The sequence below is a fragment of the Ursus americanus genome, chromosome 9 (genome assembly GCF_024610735.1).
Source record: "Ursus americanus isolate L20-20 chromosome 9, mUrsAme1.1.p, whole genome shotgun sequence".
NCBI classification, from domain to species: Eukaryota; Metazoa; Chordata; class Mammalia; order Carnivora; family Ursidae; genus Ursus; species Ursus americanus.
Genome location: NC_142135.1, coordinates 50,536,331 through 50,559,624, shown reverse-complemented (window position 1 = coordinate 50,559,624; position 23,294 = coordinate 50,536,331). Strand labels below are relative to the sequence as shown.

Below are 23,294 nucleotides of genomic sequence, written 5' to 3'. Positions count from 1 at the left end.
GGGGGGAGAAATAATAGAAAATATGGCTCACGCTTGCCGAAACAATAATAAGAAAAGGTATTGACACAATTATGAGAAAATCTGGAAGTGGGACAGATTTTAGGTTTGGGTGATCCGATGACTTAATGATTCTGTTTTGTCTTGTGTGGTGTGAGGCTCATTAACCTCATGATGTAGGACGGCTGCCAGTAGTAATCAAGTATATATGTTTCCTTGTTTATTCTTGTGGGAAAAAGAACTTTCATCTGAATATTCTAAGCAAGAGTCCTGAGATTTATCCTCATTGGACTGTTTAAATCACATGATCAACAGTACAACCGTGAGTATGGCCAGGGGAATAGACCTGTTTGCTAGTTTAAGTCAATCAAGGTGTACCTGAGATAGACCTTGAATCAGCTTTACCCAAAGTACATGGGTTGCATGGGGGATGGGGTATATATCTGAAAAATCTGGATGTGGTTAGGAAGGGATAATGAAACAGGGATGCTGAAAAACAATAATATTTTCTACAAGGAGAGTTAATGACATAATGAAGGGTGATCAATGATGGGAATATATGCAAATCCTAGATAAGAGTCAGAAGAACTTGGATTGTGTCCCAGTTAATAGGTAAAGATGTGTATAGCTTTTAGAGAGAGGTTGGGAGGTTTTGAAGAATTCTTTATCAATAAAGATCAGCTTATATTTCCATTGGCATTTGTATTCATTTGTGGGAAGTCAGGTTAGGTGGTGCCTGTATAGACTGAGGAAGTGTGTCTCCCTCTCTAGCCATCCCGGGGGAGAGTCATCAACTTCCTCGTGGCTGCTTAGTGATGACAACAGTCCAGCTAGAAATGTGGGAAAAGTTGACCTCCACCCCAGGTTTTCCCTTCTTTAGGAGTGAAGAAATATCCTCTGGAATAGAAAAAGAAGGAGCACACCACTTAGGTTCTTTTCCAAAAGCTGGTTGAATAGTTGTACTTGAATGTCCCATCAGCACTTCAGAGCTGTCATTTCTTTAGTGTCTCCCTCCTCTCTACCGTGATGTTTCTTCTCCTCTCTCCTGACCTCTTTGTTCTTACTTACCAGATCAGCCAAAGCAGGAAATTTGAGAATTGTCCCAGATTTCCACTTTTCCATTCTTTACACCCCATCAGAAGCAGTCATTTGTTTTCTTTTTTTTTTTTTTACTCAGTTTTATTTTTTTATTTTTATTTTTTTTTATTTTAATAATGATTTTTTATTATATTATGTTAGTCACCATACAGTACATCCCCGGTTTTCGATGTAAGGCTCGATGATTCATTAGTTGTGTATAACACCCAGTGCACCATGCAATATGTGCCCTCCTTACTACCCATCACCGGTCTATCCCATTCCCCCACCCCCCTCCCCTCTGTAGCCCTCAGTTTGTTTCTCATAGTCCATAGTCTCTCATGTTTCATTCCCCCTTCTGATTACCCCCCCTTTCTTTATCCCTTTCTTCCCCTACTGATCATTCTAGTTCTTATGTTCCATAGATGAGAGAAATCATATGATAGTTGTCTTTCTCTGCTTGACTTATTTCACTAAGCATTATCTCCTCCAGTGCCGTCCATGTTGTAGCAAATGTTGAGAACTCATTCTTTCTGATTGCTGAGTAATATTCCATTGTATATATGGACCACAACTTCTTAATCCAGTCATCTGTTGCAGGGCATCTCGGCTCCTTCCACGATTTAGCTATTGTGGACATTGCTGCTATGAACATTGGGGTGCATATGGCCCTTCTCTTCACTACGTCTGTATCTTTGGGGTAAACACCCAGTAGTGCAATGGCTGGATCATAGGGTAGCTCAATTTTTAATTTTTTAAGGGACCTCCACACGGTTTTCCAGAGTGGCTGTACCAACTTGCATTCCCACCAACAATGTAGGAGGGATCCCCTTTCTCCACATCCTCTCCAACAATTGTTGTTTCTTGCCTTGTCTATTTTTGCCATTCTAACTGGCGTAAGGTGGTATCTCAGTGTGGTTTTGATTTGAATTTCCTTGATGGCTAATGATTTTGAACATTTTTTCATGTGTCTGTTAGCCATTTGTATGTCTTCATTGGAAAAGTGTCTGTTCATATCTTCTGCCCATTTTTTGATTTGTTTATTTGTTTCTCGTGTATTGAGTTTGAGAAGTTCTTTGTAGATCTTGGATACCAGTCCTTTATCTGTAGTGTCATTTGCAAATATATTCTCCCGTTCCGTGGGCTGCCTCTTAGTTTTTCTGACTGTTTCCTTGGATGTGCAGAAACTTTTAATCTTGATGAAGTCCCATAAATTCATTTTATCTTTTGTTTCTCTTGCCTTTGGGGATGTGTCATGAAAAAGGTTGCTTTGGCCGATGTCGTAGAGGTTGCTGCCTATGTTCTCCTCTAGAATTTTGATGGATTCCTGTCTCACATCGAGGTCTTTCATCCATTTGGAGTTTATTTTTGTGTGTGGTGTGAGATAGTGGTCAAGTTTCATTCTTTTGCATGTAGCTGTCCAATTTTCCCAGCACCATTTATTGAAGAGACTTTTTCCCACCGGATGTTTTTTCCTGCTTTATCAAATATTAGTTGCCCAAAGAGCTGAGGGTCCATTTCTGGGCTCTCTATTCTGTTCCATTGGTCTATGTGTCTGTTTTTGTGCCAGTACCATGCTGTCTTTGTGATCACAGCTTTGTAGTACAGCTCGAAATCCGGCATTGTGATGCCCCCAGCTTTGTTTTTCCTTTTCAACAGTTCCTTGGAGATTCGGGGTCTTTTCTGGTTCCATACAAATTTAAGGACTATTTGTTCCAGTTCTTTGAAAAACGTTCTCGGTATTTTGATCGGGATAGCATTGAAAGTGTAGATTGCTCTGGGTAGCATGGACATTTTAACTATGTTAATTCTTCCGATCCATGAGCATGGAATATCTTTCCATCTTTTTATGTCTTCCTCAATGTCTTTTAAGAGTGATTTATAGTTTCTAGAATATAGGTCCTTTACGTCTCTGGTTAAGTTAATTCCAAGGTAACGTATGGTTTTTGGTGCTATTGTAAATGGGATGGATTCCCTGATTTCTCTTTCTTTGTTCTCGTTATTCGTGTACAGAAATGCAACTGATTTCTGAGCATTGATTTTGTATCCCGCCACGTTACTGAATTGCTCTATAACTTCTAATAGTTTGGGAGTGGCTTCTTTTGGGTTTTCCATATAGAGTATGATGTCATCTGCGAAGAGAGACATTTTGACTTCTTCTTTGCCGATCTGAATACCTTTGATCCCTTTTTGTTGTCTGATTGCTGTTGCAAGGACTTCTAGTACTATGTTGAATAATAGTGGAGAGAGTGGGCATCCTTGTCGTGTTCCTGATCTTAAGGGAAAGGCTTCCAGCTTTTCCCCATTGAGAATAATATTTGCAGTAGGCTTTTCATAGATGGCTTTTATGAGATTGAGAAATGTACCTTCTATTCCTACACTCTGAAGGGTTTTAATCAGGAAAGGATGCTGTATTTTGTCAAATGCTTTTTCGGCATCGATTGAGAGGATCATATGGTTCTTGAGTCTTTTCTTGTTGATATGATGTATCACGCTGATTGATTTGCGAATATTGAACCACGCTTGCATCCCAGGTATGAATCCCACTTGATCGTGGTGGATAATCCTTTTAATGAACTGTTGGATTCTATCAGCAAGTATCTTGTTGAGGATTTTGGCGTCCATATTCATTAGGGAAATCGGTCTGTAATTCTCCTTTTTGAGGGGGTCTTTGCCTGGTTTGGGGATCAAGGTAATATTGGCCTCATAGAATGAGTTTGGTAGCTTTCCTTCTGTTTCTATTTTTTGAAATAGCTTTAGGAGAATAGGTATTATTTCTTCTTTGAATGTTTGGTAGAATTCCCCAGGAAAACCGTCCGGGCCTGGAGTTTTGTTATTTGGAAGGTTGTTTATCACTGACTCAATTTCTTCATAATTAATTGGCCTGTTTAAGAAATCAATTTCTTCCTTTTTCAATCTTGGTAGTTTATAGGTTTCCAGGAAGGATTCCATCTCTTCCAGATTGCTTAGTTTATTGGCATATAGCTGTTGATAAAAATTTCTAATAATCCTTCCAATTTCAATGGTGTTCGTCGTGACCTCTCCTTTTTCATTCATAATTTTAATAATCGGGGTCCTTTCTCTTTTCTTTTGGATAAGTCTTGCCAGTGGTCTGTCAATTTTATTGATTCTCTCCAAGAACCAGCTTCTAGTCCTGTTGATCTGCTCTACTGTACTTCTGGTTTCTGCTTGATTGATTTCAGCTTTAATTTTGGTCAACTGAGAAGCAGTCATTTGTTTTCTAAATTTACCTTTCAAAACTGCTTTCTCTTCCCTCATCACTACAGATACCTTTCTTCAGGCATGTGCATGTATTGCCTTGGACTAACGCAATTAGCCCCAGATTGGTGTCCTTGATACCAGACATTCATTCTCTACTTGCTGCTAGAGTAAGCATTCTGTAACACAAATCTATATGCATTATAATTCAGCTGCTCAGAATCCTTTATTATTGTTGAGTCACTTATGAGATAAAATGCAAAACTCTTTAGCATTGCAGCCAGCACCCGAGAACCTTTGTGATCTAGTCCCTGCCTACCACTCTAGCCTTATCATTCCTAATTTCATGTTTCTCTCTCTTTAGTCCACATACTGGATGAATCGCTTGTCATAAGTGGAAAATGCCTCCTTTCCTTGGACCATGCTGTTTCTTTTCTCTCCTTTGAAAGATTTTGTTCATAAAGCTCACATTTTAAATCCTTCATGTGATTTTTCATAACTTTCCGAAGCGAAGTTGGCATTTCTTCTTCTCTGTTGCTATTTGTTCTCTGTATAGATTTTTGCCTTTATCACTGTGTATCGAAATAGTTTCCATATTTGTCTCCCTATATCTTTCATTCAGCCCACTTTTCTTGAGTACCTGGCCGTTTAAAAATAAATAAATAAATAAAATGCTTTATACTTAATAAATTCAGTCAGCAGTCTAGTGGAGTAAGCATTTAAATCAATAAATATTAACATGTTGTTGATGCTAGGATGGAGTTCTCAACAGGGTACCTGATCAGCATAAAGAAGAGAGAAGCAATTTTTATTGGAATTGGGGATCAAGTGTCAGGTTCTGTGCTAGCTACTTTATATGGGTCATTTCAGGTATTTATTGAGCACTTATGGTTGCCATCCTCTGAACTAAGAGATACAGTGGTCTAATCAAAACAGAATTGTTATTGGGGTGCCTGGGTGGCATTGAGTGTCTGACTCTTGGTGTTGTCTCAGGTCATGATTTCAGGGTTGTGAAATTGAGCCCTGAGTCAGGCTCCCCCCCCCCATAAAAAAAATCTTAAAAAAATGTACCAAAACAGAATTCTTATTGCCCCCATGGTGTTTATAGTATAGTTGGGAGGAGATGGACCAAACAGGCAATTACAATACAGTGCAGTAAGCACCATAATTGGGTAGACTGGAAGGTGTTCACAAAAGGAGGCCTGCTGAATTCACATAAAGGAGGTGTGCCAACCTAGGCTGTGGGGTGGGCAGTCAGTGATGAGTTCTTGGAGGAAGTAACTTCTAAGTTCAGAACTGAAGGATGATTAAAAGTTAGGCAGGTGAAGGGAATGGGATAAGAAGTTGGGTGGGGGGGGATGGGGATAGTGTTCCAGGCAGGACAGTATTTCCTAAGGTCTGAAGGTGAAAAACAGAGTGATAGAGTCAAGTGTATTAGGGGCAAAATATTAAGAATATATGAATATGCACAGTTTCTCATACACCCTTGACTTTAAGGTAGAGGGGGTCAATCTTGCTTATTAGGGTTTTTGCATAATCTAGTAATGTGCTGATTTTTAAAAATTGAAGTATAATTAACATACATTGTTATATTAGTTTCAGGTGTATAGTATAATGATTCAGCCATTCTGTATTTACTCAGTGCTCATCAAGATACTTGTATTCTTAATTCCCTTTATTTTACTCCTCCTTCCCTTACCTGCCCTCTGGCAACCACTAGTTTGTTCTCTGTATTTAAGAGTCTGTGGTCTTTTTGTTTGTTTGTTTGTTTCTTTTGGTCTTTGTTCCTTTGTTTCTTAAATTCCACATGTGAGTGAAGTCACATGGTATTTGTCTTTGTCTGTCTTGACTTATTTTACTCAGCATTATACCCTGTAGGTCCATTCACGTTGTTTCAAATGGCAAGATCTCATTCTTTTTAATGGCTGAGTAATATTCTATTGTATATATACCGCATCTTCTTTTATCCATTCATCTATGGATGGACGCTTGTGTTGTTTCCATATCTTGGCTATTGTAAATAATGCTGCAGTGAACACAGGAGTACATATATCTTTTGGAATTAGTGTTTTTGTTTTCTTTGGGTAAATATCCAGTAGGGGAATGACGGATCATATTGTTATTCTATTTTTAATTTTTTGAGGAACGTCTATACTGTTTACTACAGTTTGGCTCCAGTTTGTATTCCCACCAACAGTGTGCAAGGGTTCCTTTTTATTTACATCCTCACCAGTACTTGCTATTTCTTGTGTTATTGATTTTAGCCGTTCTGACAAGTGTAAGGTGATATCTCATTGTAGTTGTGTGGGGTTTTGTTTGTTTTTAATAAGGAAAGCAACCGAGAGGGAGCTGAGACTGCTTTTCCCAGGAAGTTCCATGTATGTTTCCCTTCTGAGGAAATGAGAGAAGTCTTGGAGCCTGGACCTTGGCTCAGGTCTTGGCTGTTGGGCTTGAGTAGAAGACTGGAGACCAGGGCTGGTACATTATGGGGATGGGACAGAATGGAGGGTGGAGTTACTGTAAGAGAGCTGTATGGAGAAAGAGAAAAAGATTTTGCTGCCTGCTCAGAATGGAAAACCTTCAGGAGAAGGATTGTTGTATAAAGGGAATGCTTAGGTAGCTTTCTGTGAAATTCTGTGTGAAACCCCTGTGTCACCTCTTTAAGAACTTCATAGTTAAGATCTACCCAATCCTTTAAGCTACCCAATCCTTCAAAAGAGGCAATACTCAAAGCAGAGAGATGGTTTGCTGGGGTATGTGGCAATCCTCAGAGGGCAAGTATTATTGCTATGATTTTCCAGATGCAGAAGCAGAGATCAGGAGGTGGTTGGCAATAAGCAGAGAGGATTAGAACTGTGGACAACCTGACTCCAAAGTCCATGCTTTTTTTAGTTGGTCATACTATCCCTGTCTACTGGTCTGTGCTACTCTTTGAAGGAGGAAACTGGATCTTCTGGTTATAGTGCCTGTTCTGGTTTTCCATTGATGAGTAACTAACCATGACAAAATTTAGTGACTTAAAACAATAACAAAATTTGTTTTGTTATGCAAATGTGATGGAGCAGGGCTGAGTAGAGACAGCTCACCTACTCCTAGGATAGTTTGAAAGCTGGGAACTGGAATCACCTGTGGGCTTGTTCATATGCATGTCTACTAGTTGATGCTCACTGTTGACTGGAACTTTAGTTGGACTGTTGGCCAGAACATCTTGACATGGCCTTTACTTGTGTCCTGTTTCTTGTTTCCTTATAATGTGGTGACTAGGATCTAGAGTGAGAATCCTAAGAAAGAGAGACCCACAATGAAATTGCATTACTTTTTTTAACTGGCCTTGGAAGTCATTGCATTCTGTTTGTTGGAAATGCCTCAGTAAGGAAAAAACTCTTCTCACTTTTACTTTTATTGAGTTATTTGATCCTTATGACAACCTTGTATTATTATACCCATTTCACATATGAAAAAAACTAGGCACAAGAAGTTAAGTATTTTACCCAATATAACACAGATAGTAAGAAATGGAACCACCATTGCAACCTAGACAATTTGGCTACCCAGTCTGTGTTCTTAACCACTTTGCTGCATTATCCATTGCAGTATCTAGAATATAGTCTGGACCAATATGTATTTGACAAATGATGAATGTTTTGTATTTTGGGCTTCCTTCAAATGCTAGTAAGGACTTTTATTTTATTTTATTTTATTTTATTTTATTTTTTTGTTAAAAAATTTTTTTTTTTAAAGTAATCTCTAAACCCAGCATGGGGCTTCAACTCACATCTCCAAGATCAAGAGTTGCCTGCTCTTCTGACTGAGCCAGGGTAAAGATATTTTTTAAGTGAATAGTTTCATATTCCACCCTGCATCTGACATTGAAGGGAGATGTACTCCTGTACAAATAAAAAAGAGATATGGTGGATTTCCAAGTAAGTGATGAAAGAACCTATTCAGGGTACCTTCCGTTTAGGAGATGCCTTAGGTACCACATTTCAATACGGCTACTCAGGAGCTGGAATATCTTCTATTTACATTATGGTAGCTCTCTCTCTCTCTTTCACATACATACATATACACTCACATACATCATCATAGAATGAGTATTCAGTTCTTTGTACATCATATTGTGCTAAGATTGTTTTCTCCTTTCTCCATACTGGCTCTATGTCAAGTATTCCGTTTTAAAGTAATGTAAGAGATAATATATTCTCTATGTGGAAGTTGATTTTTTTTAGAACTGCACACATGATGCAGTTAATTTAAAACCTAGAAAGATGGTACTCCATCCCCTTACTCTCAGTTTGAATGCATCTTTGGGTTCGAAATGAGTCTCTTGTAGACAGCAAATGGATGGGTCATTTCCTTTTATCCAATCTGCAACCCTGTGGCGTTCTATGGGAGCATTTAAGCCATTCACATTAAGACTGAGTACTGAGAGATATGATTTTAATGATGCCATGTTGCCACTAAAGTCTTTGTTTGTATTGGCTGTGACTTTCTGTTCTGTATCACTCTTGGGGCCTTTTTACCTTTATAGAACCCCCCGTAATATCTCCTGTAGGGCTGGTTTCGTGGTTACGAAATTGGTTAATGACTGGCGATTCTGAAATGTCTTTATTTCTCCATCAATTCTGAATGACAGCCTTGCTGGATAAAGGATCCTTGGCTGCATGTTTTTTTCTGAAAGAGCTTTAAAAATGCTCCCCCAATCCTTTGTCTCATTCCAGGTCTGTGTAGACAGGTCTGACGTAATTCTGATGCCTTTGCCTTGGTACGTGAGAAATTTCTTTGCCCTGGCCGCTTTCAATACTGTATCCTTGGATCTAATATTTGCGAATTGCACTATGACGTGACGTGGCGTAGGTTTGTCGTGGTTGAGCTTGGGAGGGGTCCTCTCTGCCTCTTGGACATGATGTTTGTTTCCCTCGCTAGATTAGGGAAGTTTTCAGCTACAATTTGTTCAAATATCTCTTCTAGACCTCTGTTTTTCTCCACCCCCTTGGGGATGCCGATGATTCTAACATTGGATCGTTTCATTGAGTCAGTAATCTCCCGTAACCTACATTCGTGGACTTGGATTTTTTTAAGAGCAGCTTTTATTTTCGTTTTTTCCTCTATTAACCCATCCTCCAATTCACTAACCCGTTCCTCTGCTTCTGTGACCCTGGCCGTCAGAGCCTCTAGTTTTGCCTGCATTTGGCTCATAGAAATTTTAATTTCTGTCTGATTCGCTCTCATTTCTGTCCTTAGGGATTCTATATTCTCAGTAACCTTTTCGTTAATACTTTTTTCAATTCTACTCATCATTTTGACCATCGTTACTCTGAATTCCATTTCTGATAATTTGGTTACATCGATATCCATTATTTCTGTGGCAGAGGCCACAGACTCACTGTCTTTTCTTTGCTGGGGGGGGCTTCTCCTTCTTGTCATTCTGATGAGGAGAGGTTGCGGGGTTGTCCAGAGCCCAAATTATTGACTGGGTCCCAGGCTGTGCCCCTTGTTTTATAGGGATCTTAGGGATGTGGGCTTCTTCTTTAAAGATTTTATTTATTTATTTATCTGAGAGAGAGAGACAGCATCTTTCACGCAAATGGACCTCAAAAGAAAGCTGGGGTAGCAATTCTCATATCAGATAAATTGGATTTTAAACTACAGACTATAGTTAGAGATTCAGAAGGGCACTATATTATTCTTAAAGGAAGTATTCAACTAGTGGATATGACAATTATAAATATATATGCCCCCAACAGGGGAGCAGCAAGATACACAAGCCAACTCTTAACCAGAATAAAGAGACATATAAATAAAAATACATTAATAGTAGGGGACCTCAACACTCCACTATCAGAAATAGACAGAACACCCTGGCAAAAACTAAGCAAAGAATCAAAGGCTTTGAATGCCATACTCGACGAGTTGGACCTCATAGATATATATAGAACACTACACCCCAGAACCAAAGAATACTCATTCTATTCTAATGCCCATGGAACATTCTCAAGAACAGACCATGTTCTGGGACACAAAACAGGTCTCAACCGATACCAAAAGATTGAAATTATCCCCTGCATATTCTCAGACCACAACGCTCTGAAATTGGAACTCAACCACAAGGAAAAATTTGGAAGAAACTCAAACACTTGGAGACTAAGAACCATCCTGCTCAGGAATGACTCGATAAACCAGGAAATCAAAAATCAAATTAAACAATTTATGGAGACCAATGAGAATGAAAATACAACAGTCCAAAACCTATGGGATACTGCAAAGGCAGTCCTAAGGGGGAAATACGTAGCCATCCAAGCCTCACTCAAAAGAATAGAAAAATCTAAAATGCAGTTTTTATATTCTCACCTCAAGAAGCTGGAACAGCAACAGAGGGACAGGCCTAATCCACGCACGAGGAAGCAGTTGACCAAAATTAGAGCTGAAATCAACCAAGCAGAAACCAGAAGTACAGTAGAGCAGATCAACAGGACTAGAAGCTGGTTCTTTGAGAGAATCAATAAAATTGACAGACCACTGGCAAGACTTATCCAGAAGAAAAGAGAAAGGACCCAGATTATTAAAATTATGAATGAAAAAGGAGAGGTCACGACGAACACCATTGAAATTGGAAGGATTATTAGAAACTTTTATCAACAGCTATATGCCAATAAACTAAGCAATCTGGAAGAGATGGAATCCTTCCTGGAAACCTATAAACTACCAAGATTGAAAAAGGAAGAAATTGATTTCTTAAACAGGCCAATTAATTATGAAGAAATTGAGTCAGTGATAAACAACCTTCCAAATAACAAAACTCCAGGCCCGGACGGTTTTCCTGGGGAATTCTACCAAACATTCAAAGAAGAAATAATACCTATTCTCCTAAAGCTATTTCAAAAAATAGAAACAGAAGGAAAGCTACCAAACTCATTCTATGAGGCCAATATTACCTTGATCCCCAAACCAGGCAAAGACCCCCTCAAAAAGGAGAATTACAGACCGATTTCCCTAATGAATATGGACGCCAAAATCCTCAACAAGATACTTGCTAATAGAATCCAACAGTACATTAAAAGGATTATCCATCACGATCAAGTGGGATTCATACCTGGGATGCAAGCGTGGTTCAATATTCGCAAATCAATCAGCGTGATACATCATATCAACAAGAAAAGACTCAGGAACCATATGATCCTCTCAGTCGATGCCGAAAAAGCATTTGACAAAATACAGCATCCTTTCCTGATTAAAACCCTTCAGAGTGTAGGAATAGAAGGTACATTTCTCAATCTCATAAAAGCCATCTATGAAAAGCCTACTGCAAATATTATTCTCAGTGGGGAGAGGCTGGAAACCTTTCCCTTAAGATCAGGAACTCAACAAGGATGCCCACTCTCGCCACTATTATTCAACACAGTACTAGAAGTCCTTGCAACAGCAATCAGACGACAAAAAGGGATCAAAGGTATTCAAATCGGCAAAGAAGAAGTCAAAATGTCTCTCTTCGCAGATGACATCATACTCTATATGGAAAACCCAAAAGAATCCACTCCCAAACTATTAGAAGTTATAGAGCAATTCAGTAACGTGGCAGGATACATAATCAATGCTCAGAAATCAGTTGCATTTCTATACACGAATAATGAGTCTGAAGGAAGAGAAATTAGGGAATCCATCCCATTTACAATAGCACCAATAGCCATACGTTACCTTGGAATTAACTTAACCAGAGACGTAAAGGACCTATATTCTAGAAACTATAAATCACTCTTGAAAGACATTGAGGAAGACATAAAAAGATGGAAAGATATTCCATGCTCATGGATCGGAAGAATCAACATAGTTAAAATGTCCATGCTACCCAGAGCAATCTACACTTTCAATGCTATCCCGATCAAAATACCGAGGACATTTTTCAAAGAACTGGAACAAATAGTCCTTAAATTTGTATGGAAACAGAAAAGGCCCTGAATCTCCAAGAAACTGTTGAAAAGGAAAAACAAAGCTGGGGGCATCACAATGCCGGATTTCGAGCTGTACTACAAAGCTGTGATCACAAAGACAGCATGGTACTGGCACAAAAACAGACACATAGACCAATGGAACAGAATAGAGAGCCCAGAAATGGACCTTCGGCTCTTTGGGCAACTAATCTTTGATAAAGCAGGAAAAAACATCCGGTGGGAAAAAGACAGTCTCTTCAATAAATGGTGCTGGGAAAATTGGACAGCTACATGCAAAAGAATGAAACTTGACCACTATCTCACACCACACACAAAAATAAACTCCAAATGGATGAAAGACCTCGATGTGAGACAGGAATCCATCAAAATTCTAGAGGAGAACATAGGCAGCAACCTCTACGACATCGGCCAAAGCAACCTTTTTCATGATACATCCCCAAAGGCAAGAGAAACAAAAGACAAAATGAATTTATGGGACTTCATCAAGATTAAAAGTTTCTGCACAGCCAAGGAAACAGAAAATCTGAGAGGAAGCCCACGGAATGGGAGAATATATTTGCAAATGATGCTACAGATAAAGGACTGGTATCCAAGATCTACAAAAAATTTCTCAAACTCAATACACGAGAAACAAATAATCAAATCAAAAAATGGGCAGAAGATATGAACAGACACTTTTCCAATGAAGACATACAAGTGGCTAACAGACACATGAAAAAATGTTCAACATCATTAGCCATCAGGGAAATTCAAATCAAAACCACACTGAGATACCACCTTACGCCAGTTAGAATGGCAAAAATAGACAAGGCAAGAAACAACAATTGTTGGAGAGGATGTGGAGAAAGGGGATCCCTCCTACATTGTTGGTGGGAATGCAAGTTGGTACAGCCACTCTGGAAAACAGTGTGGAGGTCCCTTAAAAAGTTAAAAATTGAGCTACCCTGTGACCCAGCCATTGCACTACTGGGTGTTTACCCCAAAGATACAGACGTAGTAAAGAGAAGGGCCATATGCACCCCAATGTTCATAGCAGCAATGTCCACAATAGCTAAATCGTGGAAGGAGCCGAGATGCCCTTCATCGGATGACTGGATTAAGAAGTTGTGGTCCATATATACAATGGAATATTACTCAGCTATCAGAACGAGTTCTCAACATTTGCTGCAACATGGATGGCACTGGAGGAGATAATGCTAAGTGAAATAAGCCAAGCAGAGAAAAACAACTATCATATGATTTCTCTCATCTATGGAACATAAGAACTAGGAAGATCGGTAGGAGAAGAAAGGGATAAAGAAAGGGGGGGTAATCAGAAGGGGGAATGAAACATGAGAGACTATGGACTATGAGAAACAACTGAGGGCCTCAGAGGGGAGGGGGGTGGGGGAATGGGATAGACCGGTGATGGGTAGTAAGGAGGGCACATATAGCATGGTGCACTGGGTGTTATACGCAACTAATGAATCATCGAGCCTTACATTGGAAACCGGGGATGTACTGTATAGTGACTAACATAATATAATAAAAAGTCATTAAAAATAAATAAATAAATAAATAAATAAAACCTAGAAAGAGCCACCTTGTGGCAAAATTCAGCATTTCAGTTATTTATTTTTAAAGAAAAATTACAAGCGGCACTAACTTGTATAGCAAAATAAGGTACTAATATTGTATACAAATCCTATAATATGGTTTCTGAGATATATAATTTGATTTTAACATTAGCATATATTATCAAAAGGTGTTGAGAATTTGAAAAGCCTAGATTAAAATATGCAAAAGCTGGGGCGCCTGGGTGGCACAGCGGTTAAGTGTCTGCCTTCGGCTCAGGGCGTGATCCCAGCGTTATGGGATTGAGCCCCACATCAGGCTCCTCCGCTATGAGCCTGCTTCTTCCTCTCCCACTCCCCCTGCTTGTGTTCCCTCTCTAGCTGGCTGTCTCTATCTCTGTCGAATAAATAAATAAAATCTTTAAAAAAAAAAAAGTAGACATTACTATAAAAAATATGCAAAAGCTGTTGCATACATTAATGGCTTTATATTTAAATGCTCATTTCAAAGTTGTATTGTCTCCTAGTACACTCAACAGTTACATGAATTTGGACCTTAAAAATGAAAACTTAGGGGCGCCTGGCTGGCTCAGTTGGTAGAGCATTCGACTCTTGATCTTGGGGCTGTGGTTCAAGCCCTACGTTGGGTGTAGAGATTATTTTAAAAAAGGCCTGTGTTGTGATGAGCACTGGGTGTTATATGCAACTAATGAATCATTGAAAACTACATCAAAAACTAATGTACTATACAGTACAGTGGCTAACTGAACATATTAAAAAATAAAAATAAAAAATTAATTTAAAATTTAAAAATGAAAAGAATGAAAACTTTAAAAGCATATCCAATTAGATATTTTCTTGATGTGTAATTATAATACAGCTTAGATATTACTGTATATTTTAATATATTTATATAACATTGGTTGTAATCATGTATCAATAGTCAGGAATACTCAGTTTTCTTTTTGGTTTAATTGATACATTGACATCTTTGCAATTTTTCCTAAATTTCCTATACCTTGGCAATTCACTAAATTCTTCTTTCAGTTAATTCCCACATTTTCATGTCTTTCATAAAACCTTCCCCTTTAATTGAATGTGGTAGTAAATTTGCAGCTCTTCATAAGTACTCAGTGTATACTCAAGTATAAGGAGGCACACCACTGCAGATCTCGCCTCTCTCTTTTCCCTTCTTCATTGGCACTTTGAAAACTTGCTGAAAGCTAAGAGGTTAATTCAGTATCTTCTTATCTCCCCTTACATTTTCCTGCCACTTCTCCTTTTCTCCATTCCTGGCCTCTAAATTACGTCTGATGTCAGGACCTGTCTGGTAGTAGTGGAGTCGAGGTAGGTGGCAATGGTGTAAGTATTGGCATGCGGATGGAGCAGGAGATCTGGAACCTGAATACCGGATTGTAGAGGAAGAGGAATAGGTGAGCTGGATGAAGAGGAGAGAAAGAAATCCTCTCTCTGGCTTTTGCTTTCCTTCTTATTTCCAAGTCTATTTTCTCCCTCTCAAATTTCCAAGGCTGTAGGACTTTTGTTTGAGCCCTTTTTGTTTGTGTGTGTTGGCCTTTCTGGGTTGCCAGGTCTTCAACTCCAAATCTGGAAAATTTAGGCAAAAAGAAAGCCCAGGGAACTCACCACGCTGTCATTCCTTGGGTCTCTTTGTCTCTGCCGATTTGCCTTCTTTCCACCTTTTAGAGTCTTCTGATGTTTGCTGTATAGATATGTCCAGGGTTTTTAATTGTACATAATGGGAAAAATAAGGAAAAGTAGATCAACTCTTTTCTTCTCGGAGGCAGAATTCTCAAATTGCTTTGTCTTCTTCAAGTTTACTTTTTATAAATCATTTTTATTACTATGTAGAGAGCGGATTCATAAGGGAAGGAAGTAATGAAGCAGGAGAAGCTGGGAGACCAGTTAAAAGTTGTTTCAACCCATCAATTAAGAAATGGTGTTCACCTGTGTGAAGATAGTGGTACTAGAAATGGAGCAAAGTACGTATTTCTGCTTATGTAATGATATGATTCTTGGTTAACTATTTATTAAGGTTTTTTTTCATCCAACATATATTTATTATGCACATATCAGGTGCTAAATTTAGGCATTGTGTGTAGAGTGGTAAGCAACATGAGTATCATCTCTGACTTCTTTTTTTTAATCTCATTTATTTATTTGAGAAAGAGAAAGCATGAGCAGGAGGAAAGCGTAGAGGGAGAAGCAGACTCCCTGCTGAGCAGGGAGCCCCATGTGGGACTCAGTCCCAGGACCCTGGGATCATGACGTGAGCCGAAGGCAGATGCTTAACCAACTGAGCCACCCAGATGCCCTCATCTCCAACTTTTATGGACCTTATTGTCTAATTTGGAAAGATATATGTAATAAACAAGTAAACAAAAAAGTGCTAAGCAAGTAAACCAGAAAAACTAAATTATAATTACAAATTGTGATGTTGCTGTGAATGAAGTAAACAGTGCTATAATTGAGCATAGCTTAAGACCTACTTGGTGTGGTCAGAGAAGACCTTTGAGAAGATGGTATTTGATGTGAGACCTAAACAATGACAGGGAACCAGTTATGTGAAAATCTGGCAGAAGGACAAGGGAGGGGAATCGGGTCGTATTAGAGGATGTAAAAAGCAGTTTGGTTACGAGATAAAGGGTGACATGGGCACTTGGATTTTTGGTGAAGAGTAAGTAACTAAGTAAGTAAGAAGTAAGTAAGACTTGAGTAAGTAAGAATATATGACAAAATGGCGTTAGTCCTGCTAGGCTGTAAGGGAGGATGTATACAGTTCACTCTTGGGCTGTGAATACTAAGACTTTAGTGAGCAGTAAGGAGTTTTCAGTGCAGCTGCCTTTTTGAGGCAGCATGAGTTATGGTAGTTGATAGGGGTGTTGCTCATTCGGGACTGTTCAGGGCGATTCAGTCCTGAGGAGAACATGACTCCCTCAGGAAGCAGTGGTGGAACTTGTGGAAAGCTTGCCTGATTTTTAAAATTTTCCCTGCGCGTAGTATTCATCAGCATTATACTTTAATTCCTGTTTAGCAGGTATTTATTAAGTTCATGTGCACAGCAGTGTGTGCACGGTAATATCCACACCCATATGGCAATACTGTGATTACTTAACTTTGTTCACTGATGATAAGACAAAGCAGATATACTTGAAATATTGTGTTGTTTGATGTGTGTGCCGGTGATGAAGAAAGCGGTAAGGGAAGATAATGTGAAAACTAGAGGAGAATATCAATAGAAACTGGAAATGCATTAATACATAACTTACTTGTTTTAAATCTTTACTCCTTTCACTAAAACACATTTTTATGTAAGCAAAATGTTAAGGATTTTTTGGGAGAAGAAAGAACTCAAAAACCGAAGAACTTCTGTGTGTTTCTCTATCTTGAGGGTAGAGACCATGTAGAATACATCATTGAATTCCTAGTACCGACACAGCATCTGGCATGCACAAGGTGCTAAGCGAAGGTCGTCCAATGATTGAATGAATGAATGGATAGAAAAATGAAGTGTTTAAATTGATGCTCTGGATACCATCATGATTTCTAATCATGGAAGTGCTCATTTCAGATGGCGATTTTTTTTTTTAAAGATTTTATTTATTTATTTGACAGAGATAGAGACAGCCAGCTAGAGAGGGAACACAAGCAGGGGAGTGGGAGAGGAAGAAGCAGGCTCATAGCGGAGGAGCCTGACGTGGGGCTCGATCCCATAACGCTGGGATCACACCCTGAGCCGAAGGCAGACGCTTAACTGCTGTGCCACCCAGGCGCCCCCAGATGGCGAATTTGCGTGTGTGTGTGTATGTGTGTGTGTGTGTGATGTTATCCAAGTACATATTGACTGAAGTGACAGCAGAAAAAAAGTTAGAAAGCAGGTTCTTCACAAAGAGTTTTTGTTTAGTTGTCCCGCTCTTGGCTATTCTGACCATTCCTTTCATCCTGTGAATGCCTACCTTCAGCGTTCAAGTTTAAGGGGTCAGGGCTATACAAACTGCTATCTAAAAGCCACCTAGCTCCTCGTAAACTACAGGTTGATGTACTTCTTGAACAATTATAAGGGTGCAGTTTCAGAATGGGAACTTTTTCTACTAGAGAGTTGAAAAGAGGAGGTAAGATAATGTGTAATGTAATAGAGGGGATAATTGTTGAGAGAAACTAACATGGTAATAGTAATTTCCATTTGTTTAGTATCTCCATGTGTCTGCCTCTATACTGAACACTTTATATTGTCTCATTTAATACTCAAAATAACTCTCCAGATATTGTTCTTATTTTGTTTTTCCAGATGAGGAAATTGAGTGTTCCAGTTAACTATATCTTTGCTACAAATTATACGAAAATAAACATTTATCATGCTCATGGATTTGTGGATCAGGAATTCAGATGGGGATGACTTGTCTTTACTTCCCAATGTCTGTGGCCTCAGACGGAGCACTTGAAGGCTGGATCTGCGATCATCTGAAGGCTCATCCACTCACAAGTCAGGAGTTGATGCTGGTGGATGAGAAGGACTTCTGTGTTATTTTCACATGGACTACTTTGCAGTTCCTGAGAGCATGGTGGATGGATTTTAAAGGTAAGTGTTGAGAGGGGAGAGAGAGATCACTTTTATGACGAGCGGGGAAGTTATGGCAGTGTTAACTTCTGCCACATTCTGCTTATTAAGTGACTGTGTGACTATGAGGAATGCCCAATTTCAAGAGAAGAAGTTGACTTCTCTTGATAGAGGAGAGACAAGGTTCTGAAGAGAAGAATCAATGTGGCCTCTTTTATAAAATACAGTTGACTACACAAAGCCTCAGAAAGGTTAAATAACTCTCCCAAACAGCTGGTAAATGGAGTAGCCCCACTAGGAGATTAGATTTACTTGTTTCTAACTTTGTGTGCTTGCCACTTGATCACGTTGTATAGTAGAGTGTTACGGGATCATTAAGATCTTAAAAGAACTGTTGCAAATAAATAAGCAAAGAAAGTTATATGAACAACTTAAATTCAGAATTTAGAACCTTACCGAAGATCCCCAGGCATCAAGATTTGCAGATTACTTACGTAATAGTTTGTACCTTTTATTTTGGTAACTTTCTTTTTCTTTTCTTTTTTAAGATTTTATTTATTTATTTGAGAGAGGGAGCACAAGCAAGGGACGAGAGGCAGAGGAAGAGGGAGAAGCAGACTTCCCCATTGAGCAGGGAGCCTGACATGGCTTGATCCCAGGACCCTAAGATCATGACCTGAGCCAGAGGCAGAGGCTTAACCAACTAAGCCACCCAGGTGTCCCTTTTTGGTACCTTTCTGAGGTCACCTATTCCATTTTTCCTAAAATTATGTTATTTGTGCACACATCTTATAACCTCCCCCCAACATACGTACTCTGGTTGCTTATTTTATTGAGGGTAGGATCTTTGTCTAATCTGATTTATCTTTCTACCCTGATAACACCTATTATGAGAAGCTGGCTCACAGTAAATATATAAATGAATTAAAAATATGAGTTTATCCTAGCATAAAATAGCAGAGTAGTATAACTTTGTTATTGTTGAGCTGCTCTGGGATACTTGGATTATGGGTATTATGAGGACCAGATTAGGTAATTTGAGTGAAAGTGTTTAAAATGTCAAATGTATTTTGTGATTAATATGGTAATAGTGACTTTGGTGCTGGAGCATTGATAGACATGTGAGGAAGACATGGAGACATTTAATTTTTGGTCTTTGACCTGTGGCATGGGCTGGTTTTCTAGGAATAAAGATAAATCATGGTCATAAGGTCAAAATAAATATGGCATTGCATGGTAGGAAGGTCTGCTCAATATGCCACTATATCATCTATTTGTAATTTTAACATAACTCATTACTAAGATCATGTTACTTGTAATATTCTATTTTGCTTTTACTCTCAAAAATATCTTAGAGATCTTCCCATGTAAGTACATATAGATTTACCACAGTCTTATATTACTATCTATAGTTCTGTGGTCTGGGCACACTGCATTCTACTGAATTCCTTATTCATGGACATTGGGTTAATCCTATTTTGTTTTGTTTTGTTGAAATTATAGATAATGTTGCAATGACATACTACTGTATAGCAAGAATTTCTGTAGGGTGGATTCCTGAAAGTAAATTACTGGGTAAAAGGATATGCTTTTTAATGTTTAAAATTTTAAGAGATACTGGCAAATTATTCTAAAATGGCTACGTGGATATATTCCTGCTAATACTTTTCTGCATATTTTCAGTGCTGACTTTGATGTGATTGATCTAGGAAAATTATAGCATAGTAGGTCAAAGAATCCTCATGTCAATGAAGGATTTTGAGTTGACGTCTGGTTTGAAATTCTTACTCTGCCACTCACTCATTGTGTAGCCTTGGGTAAATTATTTTGTCTTTTGCAGCCTCAGTTTCTTTTTCCATAAAATATAGGCAATGGTAACAACCTTCCTGGATTATTGAAAGAGTAAATGAGGCAACTACGTTGGTAAAGTCTGGGTGAAATTCTTAGAGCTAAGAATTATAATTAAATTATTTTTCCTTTCCTTCATTAATTTTTTATTTAATATATTACCTCAAAATATAAGTCCCATTTGGGCCCTCACACATCTTAGTACAAAGTCCAGCTTGATTACTAAATTTTCAGAAGAATAGCATTTCTTCTGAAATTATAGCTTAAATTTCAAAAAATAAATATTTGGAAAAATGTATTTTGATTTTGCTGACTTTGAAAAGCCATCCACCTGGCTTTGTAGTTTTTTAAAACTTTTTTTTTAAAGATATATTTTTTTATTTGAGGGAGGGGAGGGCAGAGGGAGAAGAAGAGGAAGAGAATCTCAAGCAGGCTCCTCACTGAGCATGGAGCCCAGTGCAGGGCTTGACACTGAGATAATGACCTGAGCCGAAACCAAGAGTTGGATGCTCAACCAACTGAGCCACCCAGCACCCCTAAAACTTTCTTTTAATTGCTGTCTTTGGCCATATAATAATAGTCATCGCTTCTTGACACATTTGTATCTTAAAAAATGTGCTTTAATAGTGTATCATACTAATACTGGAGAAAAGATACAGTTTTCCTATTTTTATTTTTATAGCTGATGTTATACCTTAAGGAAATATTTTTTTAAAAGTTGGAGTTTAAAAAAAAAAGTTGGAGTTTCTACCTGTTAATGTAAAATGTTCCCAAGAAAAAGATAAAGGGCAACATTAAATCTTCACAATTATACTGTAACCTTTGATTGTATTTCCAGAAGTTACTTGGGCTGAATAAAATTATTTGGTTTGTAATAAGTTTTAGAAGAAATGAAGAAAATGGAGGTATTGGAAAATGAAGTATGTCTCTTAATTGAAAAGAGACTATGATTGTTACTTTCCAATCTAAATCAAATTATTATGACAGTGGTTTCAAGCAATTGGAAAGGGAATTATTCTCTGGAAATAATGACTTCATTATATAACCTAAAAATATAAGTTAAAAAAATCCCTTTGGTTGTCTTTCTGCTGAAATAAATGATTTAAAAATGAAAATATTTTTATTGTTCATCTGCAGAATTCATTGTTTTTCAAAATAATATAAGCATTAGAAGACAGGTGTCTGATTCCTTGCTGGAATTTTAATTTGGGCTACCATGAGATATAAATTAACTAAAAAAGTAAAACTATATATATGCTATTTATGTGTGTGTGTATATATATGTACACACACACACACATATATATATATATTCTATCTTTTTTCTCTTTAAGTAATCTCTGCCCCCAACGTGGGGCTTGAACTCATCACCCCAAGATCAAAAGTTGCACACTAAAGACTGAGCCAGCCAGGCACCCTGTGTGTGTGTGTGTGTGTGTGTGTACATAGGCACACACACACACGCATATATATATAATATATATATTATATATATATGTTAGGATAAATATAACATTTATGATTTTTTAAAGATTTATTTATATATTTTAGAGAGAGAGTGTGAGCGGAGGGAGGGGCAGAGGGAGAGTGAGAGAGAGAATCTTTTTTTTTTTTTTTTTTTTAAAGATTTTATTTTATTCATGTGACAGAGAGACAGCCAGCGAGAGAGGGAACACAGCAGGGGAGTGGGAGAGGAAGAAGCAGGCTCCCAGCCGAGGAGCCCGATGTGGGACTCGATCCCGGAACGCCAGGATCACGCCCTGAGCCCAAGGCAGACGCTTACCGACTGCGCTACCCAGGCGCCCCGAGAGAGAGAATCTTAAGCAGACTCCCCACTGAGCGTGGAGCCCGACACAGGACTCCATGTGGGGCTCCATATGGGCTCAGTTTCGTGACCCTGAGATAATGACCTGAGAGTTGGACACTTGACCCCCTGAGCCCCCCAGGTGCCCCTAATGTTTATCATTTTAATTGGTTTACTTCCATAGATGTTTCAAGCAATTGTTTAAGTTTATTATTTGAGATGAATATAAATTCTCAGGAATATTAGTTTGCATTTTTATATTGTACACACACACACACACACACATACACACACACACAATCCTAGCATCTGAGAAAACACTATATTGTACATAAGATGCCCTAAATGTTGATGTTTATAAAGGAAACGTGAGGACTTCATTTTCCTTATAGGCCGAGAGAATAAAGACTTTCAAGTATTTATTTTTATCTTTTTATCTTTTAGGGAAAATGATCTCCCCAAGCTCCAGTACTCACTAGATTTTTAATAATGTGAAATACTATGAATTTTAACCTCAAGAACAAATACTAATTATCCAGATCCAGATGTTAGAAATAATTATTAAAACCTTTAGTCATTTTCCTTTTCCCATTTACTGATATGTGGACCATGCAAATCATAATTCAGGCATAGCCCTTAAACTCTTGAAATCTTGTCTTGCTTGGGTTGCCACATTTTGGAAACTAGGAAATTTGGTGAAACAGTGTGATACTACTTACCTGCCTATCTATCCATTCATCTGGTCAGTATTTTACCTATTGTCCATCTCTCACCCGTTTACTCACAGTATGTATAATCCACATGTTACTCGTTCTTCTACTAAACATATACTGTCTTCTTTTATATAGATACTGTGTCAGTTATACTTCTTTCGAATTTTTGTATAACATTCAATAGATTGAACTTTTAGAATAGAGGCATTTGGGATCAAATACTCATGGAATCACATCAAACCTGTTCACTCTTGGATAGTTGTAACTGTTTGAAAATTCTTTCTTGTTTTGAACTGAAATTTCTGATCTCATTTCATAACCCTACTGTTCCTTTCGAAAAGGAAATCCTTTTCCTCTTCAACTCAGTCCTCTTCTCCAGGCTTTCACACTCAGTTCTGCGGCTTTGTTTTAGATCCATGTCTCTAAACAAGAAATGTTTGTATGTACAAATAGATGTATGTATCCCTCCCCGGTTACTTTCTTTTTCTGTGTTCTGATTATTAATATTATTCTCCTCAAATTTTAGTTACAAACAATTCTTAAGGATGTCACCTATGT

At 38.2% G+C, this 23,294-nt stretch overlaps 1 long non-coding RNA gene across 9 annotated transcripts in view; it reads left to right on the top strand.

The window, feature by feature from the left end:
* LOC123797926 (uncharacterized) overlaps window positions 1-23,294 on the top strand; it is a 230,735-nt gene that overhangs the window by 10,004 nt on the left and 197,437 nt on the right. For all 9 annotated transcript variants that reach the window (XR_015725810.1, XR_015725814.1, XR_015725812.1 and 6 more), the window contains exon 2: window positions 18,102-18,392. This is a non-coding gene — a long non-coding RNA (uncharacterized LOC123797926). The remainder of the gene's footprint in view (window positions 1-18,101; window positions 18,393-23,294) is intronic.